This window comes from Strigops habroptila, chromosome 4 (genome assembly GCF_004027225.2).
Source record: "Strigops habroptila isolate Jane chromosome 4, bStrHab1.2.pri, whole genome shotgun sequence".
NCBI classification, from domain to species: domain Eukaryota; kingdom Metazoa; phylum Chordata; class Aves; order Psittaciformes; family Psittacidae; genus Strigops; species Strigops habroptila.
The window spans coordinates 31,446,656-31,456,991 of NC_046358.1; the positions used below are offsets into that span (position 1 = coordinate 31,446,656).

The following is a 10,336-nucleotide window of genomic DNA, read 5'->3' on the forward strand; positions in this document are numbered from 1 at the left end:
TTTCTTCTCTTTTAAAGTTATGGTAACTGAATTCTAGTCAGAATCTTTACTAGACTTTCTGCACAATTACAAGCAAGCAAATAAATAGAGTTACATATTGTCCCAAATATTATTACTACCAGAACACTTGTGGAGAATGCTGAAATCATAAAAATAAAAAAAAAAAAAAAAAAAAAAAAAAAAAAAATACATGCTCTCTATAATAAAGCAAGGGCATATATCTTTAGTATAACCTTCCACATAAATTATCTGCTTCCTCTATATTAAGCACCCAGACTTGGTGCTGCTGATGATTGTGGGCATTTGGTGTGCCTGGAGGAAGAGAAATGCCAACTCTCCTACATGTACACACATGCAGGGAGTTCCTGCAACCTATGCTGGTTAAGTCCTCAGTGTGCACCACTTCTTGTTCCCTTGCTGATTTTAGAATCTGGTGTTGAATTCTGCCTTGCTTTCAGCTGTAAGGGTAAAGAGCACACTGCAAGCCCAGACCATAACACAGAGTTTGATCAATGTTTGACCTAGACAGTGATTTAATCAACAGGACAGCATGAATGTGCTGATGACACAGAAGCAACACCACAATACTGTATGTTGTAGTGCACAATGATAATTTCCTTTAACATGTTTCTTATAAACAATAATAATAAAGAACCACTTTAGTGTCATTTGCCCCCAAGTGTATTTTCCCCAGTATTCCCCTAATTCAGACTTCTTTTGCCACCTAATAGATCTCTAATCTCTTTTAGAGGAGAGCTCTAAAGGCAAGAGAAACTAAATGACACAAAAGCTGCCAGGATTTATATTGTATATTTTAAATAACAATTAACATTCATTATTCCCCTTTGATTTATCTATGTAAAGCGAACTTTCTGTGTATATACCCATGCCTGAGAGGAAAATTTGAGAATATTACTAATTGCTTTATCCATCACATCTTACTCTGTATCTGTTTTTTCTTACAGTTAACATGCACAGTTTCTAAGGTCACAAAAATGAGGATGTGGAATAATATTAAGAGGGAGTAGGGACTACACCAGTGCTCACCAAACAGACTCACCAAACCAATAAGGGATCTGTTCTAGAGCTAACACACTCTGAGATACCATTAACTCTGTCTGATGACTGCCTTGTACTATGCCCGACACAGAAAGAACTGGGGGAACTTCACATACCCTTTTCTCCTGCCCCAGCTCCTCCTAGATTATGCATTGCCCTACCTCTCCCTCTCATGGCAGTCAACAGTCTTCCTCTCAGATGAATATAAGCTTAGGAAGTTAAAACCATGCTCATTAGGAAACTCCAATTTCCTGTTGCACAGAAAGTTGACTGTTTATCTCTTCACTCAGTCTGGAAAATATGATTACTCCTCACTTTCATCCTGTTTTCCCCACAGATATTTTCTAGTCACTTTCCTTTTCCTGCTTTTATTTTCACTTTGCACAATACTACAATATTTGACCTGCAGAAATAATATGGGAAACATTTAAGTGAAAATAAAAGCTTTCATCAGCATTATTACTTATGTTAGTTTAGACAGTATTTTTAAGATACTTTGTGTCCTTAATGTGCCTGACATGACAGACATAACAGAATGAACTGCAGCTTCAGAGATCCTTTTTAGCTGAAGAGTTAATGAAAAATTCTGATTCAGAAAACTAAAGAGTGAAAGAGGAACAGGAGAGAATTATGCTGCTACCAGGATACATGTCAATAAAAGTACCTCAGATAGTGGAAAGAAGTGTAAATTTCATAGCAAGGCTACAGGTCTTTGCATTATTTCTGCTTCTAGTAAGTATGAAATAATCTTTTACCATAGCATTGAAGGAGTTAAAAAGAATGCCTTTCTGTCAACCATGGTTATCATTCAACACAAGACAATATACAGGACTACTTAAAGACCCCTTCCCAAGATCACCAAATATTTCTTCACAAGACCTAAGTAGCTTGTGAACTGATAATGATGTTACCTGAAATTTAAAGGTGTTTATTCTCCCAGTGCTTATCTTTCTGCAGCTGGGTGGCTAGACTGTAGGATGTCTTCTCTAGGTCAGCACATGCATAACCAGACAATTATTCTGCAGCTTGTAAAATATGTTTGCATATGAGATATTGATGGCCTAAGGGAAGTTCTGAATATCAGAGGTTCATAATTAGAATACCTATGCATTTGATCGAATAGAATTCCCATCAATGTCACAGAGATGACTGGTTATGAATTTCAGAGTCATCTCTGCTCATTCAGTATGATTTATGCACTTCCAACTTTGGGCAAATTAAGAGCTAAGAATTGAAGCCAAACCCTTCTACCTAGAGAGCTTCTTATCATTAGTGAGGTTCTAAAATTTGTAATTGCCTCTCCTATTGCTCAGGATCAAGCCCCACAGTTGGCAACTCATGACTTATTTATGCTCATGCCATCCATCTGCTTTCAGTCATTCTGTCCTCTTAGCTGTAAATCCACTGTCACACCATGTAGGATGTGTGGATCTCCTGATAAGAAATTTTTGCAGGAAGGAGAATATGGGCAGATCGACAGTTCTGTTGCCAGAGCTGACGGCAGCAACTCTAACATTTTATTTATTCCAGATTTATAAAGATCCACTGTGCTGATCTGAGGATAGAGCTTAGTGTTTGACTTCTGTGGTAACAGACTATCTAGTTGAAACCTGTATTTGGTACAAAATACTAAGTTAAATAGATACTGACAAGATTATCTCCAGTGTGGGACAGAAAACAACCATCTTGTTAGCACTGTGATTTCCCCATCTTATTAGCATCGAGATTTCCATAGTTCCATGTTTTGTTGTTGTTGTTAGTTCTTTGTTTGGGGTGCTTGTTTGGGGTGTTTTGTTTTGTGTGTTGGTGGGGTTTTTTTTCCCCCTTTAATTTTAAATCTCTGCATTTTACTGGAATTATATGTAACTATAAACTAAGGCTCTAGTGTGAAGACAGGGATTCAATACCCTGTTGCCAGCAAAAAAAAAAAAAAAAAAAAGAATCCAGTTGCATCATTCTTTTAAAAATTGTATTAAACAGAGTACTATTTGTGAAAACAGTTCTCTATTAACTGTGGGGGTAAAGCAGTAGGGGAGTAAGGCTAACAAACTAGAGAAACTTACATACAGTACTGTTTCAAAGTACTGCAGTCTCACTGATTGCCCTGCTACCTAGTTAAATAATAAAAAAGGAAGATGCTAACTAAGCTTCAGAAGGAAATAGATTTTGTTAAATGATCCTTTGCAATTCTAATTCTCTCTGAAATCTTTTTTTTTCTTTTCATTTTGTTTGTGTGTCCCCCTGCATGCATATACATGCATGTTTATCATTATGAATACACAATACTACATGAATAAATAAGAGATTTTGATAGGGCACAACATGGTTAAAGCAATTAGAGTAAACTTACTGTCATATGCTCTGCCACAGAGGCTTAGGCATCTCTGGGCAATTACAAGGGACTTGGTTCTATCTGTGGCATTCAAAGGGCGCACTTAAAAATAATAAATAAATAAATAAATAAATAAAGAGGTGCCCATGATGCTTCTTTCTTGCCTAAGTCTTTTCAAAGCTGTAATAGTAGACACTTTTCTTTCTGAGTAAAGACTGTTATTCTGCTGCACAACTGCTAAAGAATAAGGTTCTGAAGTTAATTTTGTCAAACAGCTAAAGTAATTTCTCAAATTAAAAAAAGACTTCTAGTGGCAAAATGCATTTTACAATTTACTGCTGAACTGCTGCAAGAAGCAGCTCTTCACTGAGCAGCATGGCACAGGCCCAGAATGAGCTATTTCAAAAATCACTGTTGGGCATATACCAATTTGATACACAGGATTTAGCAATACAGTTGGGAACAACTCTGTGTGTCTGTGTGTATGTATTCATGTTCTGTTAAATTTTAGCACTCTCTAACTGTATACTCATCTTCAGTATGAGAACATTTGTTGTTAGACTGCTAAATTTGTTTTAAAGAAGGAGAAATTTATCAGTCTAGATAATAGCACTTTTTACCTGTTTAATTTACTTATTATGTGCTGGAAATTAATTTTCTATGGGCAGTTCAAAGGATGAAATTTCTCAGACAAAATCTTTGAAAACATTTAAATGAAGAATGAAAATTTTATGAGTGTACTAGAGAGATGACTGCTTGTTAGCCTTATATGTCTTTTCCACCTCCAGATTCTCTTGTTCAATGAATAATGTGGGGGCTTACAGTAATGGATCAATACAACATGATGCAATATGCGTATAAAGCATTAACATATTAAATTGGAGTCCTCCAACCACCCAATCCAGGTTCATACCGATTCAGGTATCAAAGCAATTTTCTTTTCTTCGTTACGTAACTATACCAAATGATGAAATAAACAGCAAGTTTTCAACTGATATGGCTTAAGAAATAATTTTTAGTCTAGGAGCATGTACGACTAACTCCAAAACTAAGTGGTTAAAGATAAGAATAAGGTTAAACCTAGATCAGTCAATGAGGTGGCCTGTGAAACCAGACAAACCAGATTGCTAAACAGGGTACCCTTAGTTGGATGCAAATCTCTCAGTGACAGAAGCAGCACCACCTAGGAAAAACTTCCTAGATCACAAATGAAATTATAAGGTACTGCTACCAAATATTCCTTCATTTAGAGGTTTCAGCTAGAATTTCAGACATTTAGGGTCACTAAAAGCACCTCACTTACCAAAATCATAATTCGTTAATTGATATGCACACCTGATGCCTAATCTACAGATAGATAGTTTTTATTGAAGTATACCTATGTAGGCTGTGTCTGTGACAAACACATACACTGCTACAACCCTAATACGGATGCAGTTCTAGTCATTTAAATGACATGTACTTACATAGCTTGTTTTCCCATATACACATGAAGAAACTACTAATGAAAGCATATATACATTAGTATAACCAGAGACACACTGTTGAGGTTGTATCACCTTCAATTAAAGCTAAATGACATCACTTTTGGGTATTCAAATTATTACTCACATGAGTAATCTCTAATCATGAGAAGAGTGTCTGTGAAATTAACTTGCCAGTGAAAGAGAGAAGGATTGAGTCTGGAATCAAATACATTAATTTAAAAAGCAGGTTTTCAGCTGTGAAGTTCTATTTCATAAGTACAGGTAAGTTTGCTACAGAGTCTTTCCATTGACCTTGGGAGCAATATCTCTTGGGAATACCTCAGGTTTTTTTCTCCCAGCACAGAAACTTTCAACACACTGAAGGAAAAACTGAAGTTTCTCTTCTTCTTTAATTTGATTAGTTCTCCAATAAAATTAATTTTTAATGGAAATTAATGATATATGCTTTTGAGGGAGACCTCTGTGATACAGACAAAGTCACAGTTACTTATATAACACGTACAAAAATTATATATATAAATATATAAAACCTGCATTTCTTCTTCAGAACTGCATATTAAATCTCCTGTTCTGTCAGTAAGATTTTGATATAAAATACTTATTTTTGTTGAATTCAGTTCCAAAGACATTGTGAATGTCACACCTATTTTAAAACAGTTCTAATATAACATTTCTTTTTCTCTGTAGACAAAGCATGCAGAAAACCTCAAGGGAAATATGTATTTGTAACTCTGAACCTACAAGCCTGTGGTTGATGATCCCATGACTGCAGTTTGACCATGGTCCTCTGCAACCTGTGTGAAGGCTGGTGACTGCATATGAGCACCACCAAAGGCTCCCAGCAGTGCTAGGACATGCTGTGGGAGCGCTGGGTCCTTTCTCTACACTGGTAACCCTTTTCCACATGTCTAATTCTTACGGAGCAGCTCAGTGAGGTACGAGCTACGCGTGTGGCTACGGGGTGCAGGACCAGAAGTGCTGTCAAGAAAAGCTCTTCTCTTCAGTTTAATTTTCCCTGTTGGTTTTGATGAAGGAATGACAAAAGCTGCCAGCCAGAACTGGGAGTAACACTGCCACACACTTATTTCAGTTCTAGGAAGGTGCTGATGAGGGTTTTCATTCTGAGCTCTGACCTTTCCTGCTGTTAATGGGTCATGTACTTCCATACAGTTTACAGTATCTACTATGAGAGAAGTGTCTAGCATCAGCCTGCCCAGATCTTGCTTAACACAGAAGTACATGACAGTGAATGGCTAATGAATCAGATCTTTTGCCTATAATTCTCCCCGAAGATCCCTGACCTTAAACAAATATTGTCACTTTTGTCTGAATAAAGATTGTGGGATAGTTTCAGACTCATCATAGTTAGCATGCTTTCAGGAAGGAACTAATTTGATGTCTATATATTTTGCATTTTTAAGTCAATTAGATTACTCATGGCAGCTTGGCCACAATAAAGAACTTTGACCAAAGAGCAGAACTTCTGCCCCTTCATCCAAACACTTTCACTGTGATATATTCACAAATAAATGACAGTAGAAGAAAGTAAATGCCCTCTTCTGTATTCTGTGGCTCAAGATATGTCGCTAGCTGGGCTGAGATTTGTAACACCAGACTGCAGACCATTACAGTAATCTACAGATTATTGTCCAAACTACCTTTCAAAATTATTCTTTTTCTTCAACATTTCTGACTGCAGTCTTTAATCCATAGCTGTTGCAGAAAATTACAATGACAATTTACCTCATGAATGGGTAGCTGGTGATTAAGAGTTATGAAAGCAGCCTTTTAACTTGCAGGCCAAGTCCGACTATTATCTGTGACCCTTAATATTCTGCTTTGGATGGGGCACATCCTACAAAATACTGACCAGCACCTGCTGGAAGCAAGTCACCTCTCACCTGGGGCCAAAGTAAAATCATCGCTTTGCAGGATCAAGTCTAGCAATAACCTGATCCTGTACATCAAAAGCCTATTGAGTTTTGTCTGCAAGCACTGAAGGATCAGTTTCAATGATATACTCAGAAGCAATGATACACAGCATACCTTTGAATGACCAACAGTTCCCTGTGTCACATGCTTTTCTAAATACATCCTCACATTAAACTAGGCTAGAAAAGGTTTCTTTTACAACAAATTAATCAACAAATCTTTTACAGCTTGAAATAAAATATACAGATTATTTCTAGGTAAAGCTGACAGACAGCACAAGATTTCTTTTTAGAAGGGATATTTTATGGACCTCTTTATGCATTATTAAGTTTTCAGGAATGCTAATAAAGCATGATGGATTTGTTTTAATTTGTTGCTAGTATTCAATTCTGATTCAGTTCAAGGGGCCATGTGAGAAGAAGGAATCAAAGAGGGGAAAAAGAAACCCTGTTAGCTGGTAAATTATCAATTAAAAAAAAGCAGCTATAAGAAGGTCCCAACACCTTTCACCAGTGTCTGAAAAAATCAAATTAAATTGCACTATTCCTGGGACATATTGTTCGATGTGACTAGAATATAATTTGTTAAACAGAGAATAGTTTTTATTTCAAACACTTCTTTCCTAAGTATTACCTATGGACTAAGGTTTGGGTTTGTTTAAAATAAATGCATAAAACATGCCTGTCAAAAGACATAATTTAATGAAAATTTTTTGTGGTTGCTCTTTTTTTTTTCCTAAATAAAGAAGTCAATTACTTGAAAGGTGTAGGTTACACATAGCTGTAGGGGAACTAAAGCTCATATCTTCAGTATATGTTAAATTCACCTGCTTTACAATAATAATTATATATTATTATTTTCTTTTTTTTTTTTAATAAAAGACAAAAAATACAAATATTTATTTTACCAAAAGAAAAGAAAAAGCAATTTTTATACCTCTGGGGCAAGCTCCAGCTCTTTTGGTTACTTGAGGAAATAAATAAAAAGCAATGGCAGAAAGACTCCTAAACAGACTGCCCAAGGGGGAGGTAAGAAAACACCTAAAAACATCATATTACCAAATGCTGAGGTAATCAACTACAATCTGGAAAACGTCAAACAATGGTATTCACTACCCAAAGATATTGCTGATCAAGTCCTCAACTGCCACTCACAATGACTAACTAAAACATGGAATATAGCTGTGGATATAAACAACAGACAAATTAGTATTGGGAAGCTGGGTTTAATAATCCCCTAAAAGAGACCATCTGTTTATAAAGACCCCCTTTTCCTTGATCTCTGACATGTATTCCTAATATAGACACAGCCGGATTTATTTTTTTTTTTTTTACATTTTTAAACACCCTGCTACTATAAAGTCTACTTATAGCATATCTGGTCTGAGTGTTTGTCTCAAGTTTCAGTTATTATGTAAGCACTCAGGGGCAATAAAATTTCACATAGAGTCAGCCTGCTTTAGAGTAAGTATTAAACCATCAGACAAACATCAGTGCAATTCCTTTACTATTGATGTTCAATACTACTAGATAGTTTTGGGTTTGAGGTAGGTTTTTGGTTTTGTTTTTTTTTTTTTTATTTTTGCAAATGTCCATCATATCACTGGAATGGCTGGAATAGATTTAGAGTTCTTTTCAAGTTCTGGATTCATGTTTGGGAGTGGAGTTTGGTTTTCTTGTTTCCTCTTTAAAACACTAGCAAATCATGTTGTCTGTAATGGATATGACATTGATAACCTGACAAGCTAGATGATTTGCCAGTATAAAGGAACAAAACAATTTACAGCCTGTGCTTCCAATCCACAATGGTGAATTGAAAAGGGAAAAAACCACCACTGACTATACAGTTCTCACAGATAGAGGTCACTAATGGACTGGATTTGAATCCGTCTTGTTGAAGTCTGAAAGCTACATGTAAGTAACCTAGTTAAAAATGAACTCGTTTTGAGGTTAAAGAGGTAGCAGAGATGATTAAGAAATAAAGCTCTCTCCTTCCTGGAAACAATATTATCTTAAGTGTGACTTCTTTCTAGTTCTTTAAATAGAAAGTGAAGTACAGGAAAAGCCTGATAGTGATGCTCATTTGAACTCCTTTTCGTTTTCTTGGCTTAGCAAAACTATGTCCTCCTTTTTTTCTGGGAGGGTAGAGAAGTCAGCCCTAATAACATCCTACATTTTAGATACTGCTATTTTAAGCAGTTAAAGGCAAGTACATTCTTGATTCTCAAAGGAAACCATAGCCTATGTAATGCAGATTCCAACTGGGAGGGTATAGAGTTGCATAAAGGAAATATGTCTACATCCTAAATCAAACTATCCAGCAGGCCAGGATATAAATGTGCCTTGTAACAGTGGCTCGAATTAGATCCAGGCTCTCAAAGCCAAACACAGATAACATCACTTTATACAAAATATAGGGTGTATGTGCATGTGAGGAGAGACTCTTTTACGAACACTGGGTGCATTCCAGCACCACTTCTTCTTGCTACAGCCTTGGACTTTGGAAAACACTGACCACTGTTCTAGTCACAGGTAGTTTTACAGACACTATATTTACACAGTGCTCTGACTTGTTTCACCTACAGTACTCCAGGCCTGCACTCCCTTACTTTTAACTGCCTCGCTGCCGAGGAGAACAGACATTTAAATAGCAAACCTTCTACAAATGGTAACGATATTTGAAATTTCTCACATAGTTTTCAGGAAATAGAACAACACTAACATTTTAACATCACTTTTGTCACAAGTGGTGACTTAAATAACATCTGTTGCATCTTCTTAATTATGTAAAGACTGTACCTCAATGATAACACTACATACATTGACTCTTCAAATGAAGAAAGGGAAGATAGACAGAGGTATAGGTACAGTACCTTTTAAGTGTTTTGAAAAATGCAAGGGTGGATTTTTCTCCTTCCAAGAACACATATATCTAAAACCAATTCATGAATTTCCTCTGAAACTACAAATATATAAAGATGCTCTTAGAGAAAGACCATGTCAGTGAATGAAGCAGGGAATTAAGTCAATGGAAGTTTGTGGGGTTTTTTTAAACTCAAGTAGTGATCAATTTCTCTAACCTGGTTTAATTTCCCTGCAAGCACTGTAAAGTTCGGTGCACTAAATAAACCTCTCTTTAACACATACCCCACCTTTCAGAGAGAGAGAGAGAGAGAGAAAGATGTGATTTGCCTTAATATCTTTTCCTGATCCTCAAGCAAGGAACCTCTTCCTTTCTATTTAGCCGAGCTCTGCATTGCAAAAAGCAACATCTGAAGAAATCTAATCAGTACGTTCCACACACAGTACAGGAATTTACACGGATTTGTGCCTTGGATTTATTAGGTTATTGTAAGCCTTAAAACAGATTTCCTCTATTAAAATTAATTAAAAGCTCCTGTTGACTGATTCCCATTCCGAAAAGAAGCTGAAGAGTCTTACTTTCCTGCTGATTTCTTTATCTTTTATGGGGTTTTATCTTATGCTCGAGACCTCTTTTCAGCTGTTTCACTTCTTTTTGCGGTTAT

The 10,336-nt window shown here is 36.2% G+C and overlaps 1 protein-coding gene across 2 annotated transcripts in view; it reads right to left on the bottom strand.

Annotated features, from left to right (window-relative positions):
- Positions 1 to 10,336, bottom strand: part of FLRT2 (fibronectin leucine rich transmembrane protein 2) — a 64,598-nt gene that overhangs the window by 49,194 nt on the left and 5,068 nt on the right. The gene's annotated exons all lie outside the window — the stretch shown is intronic.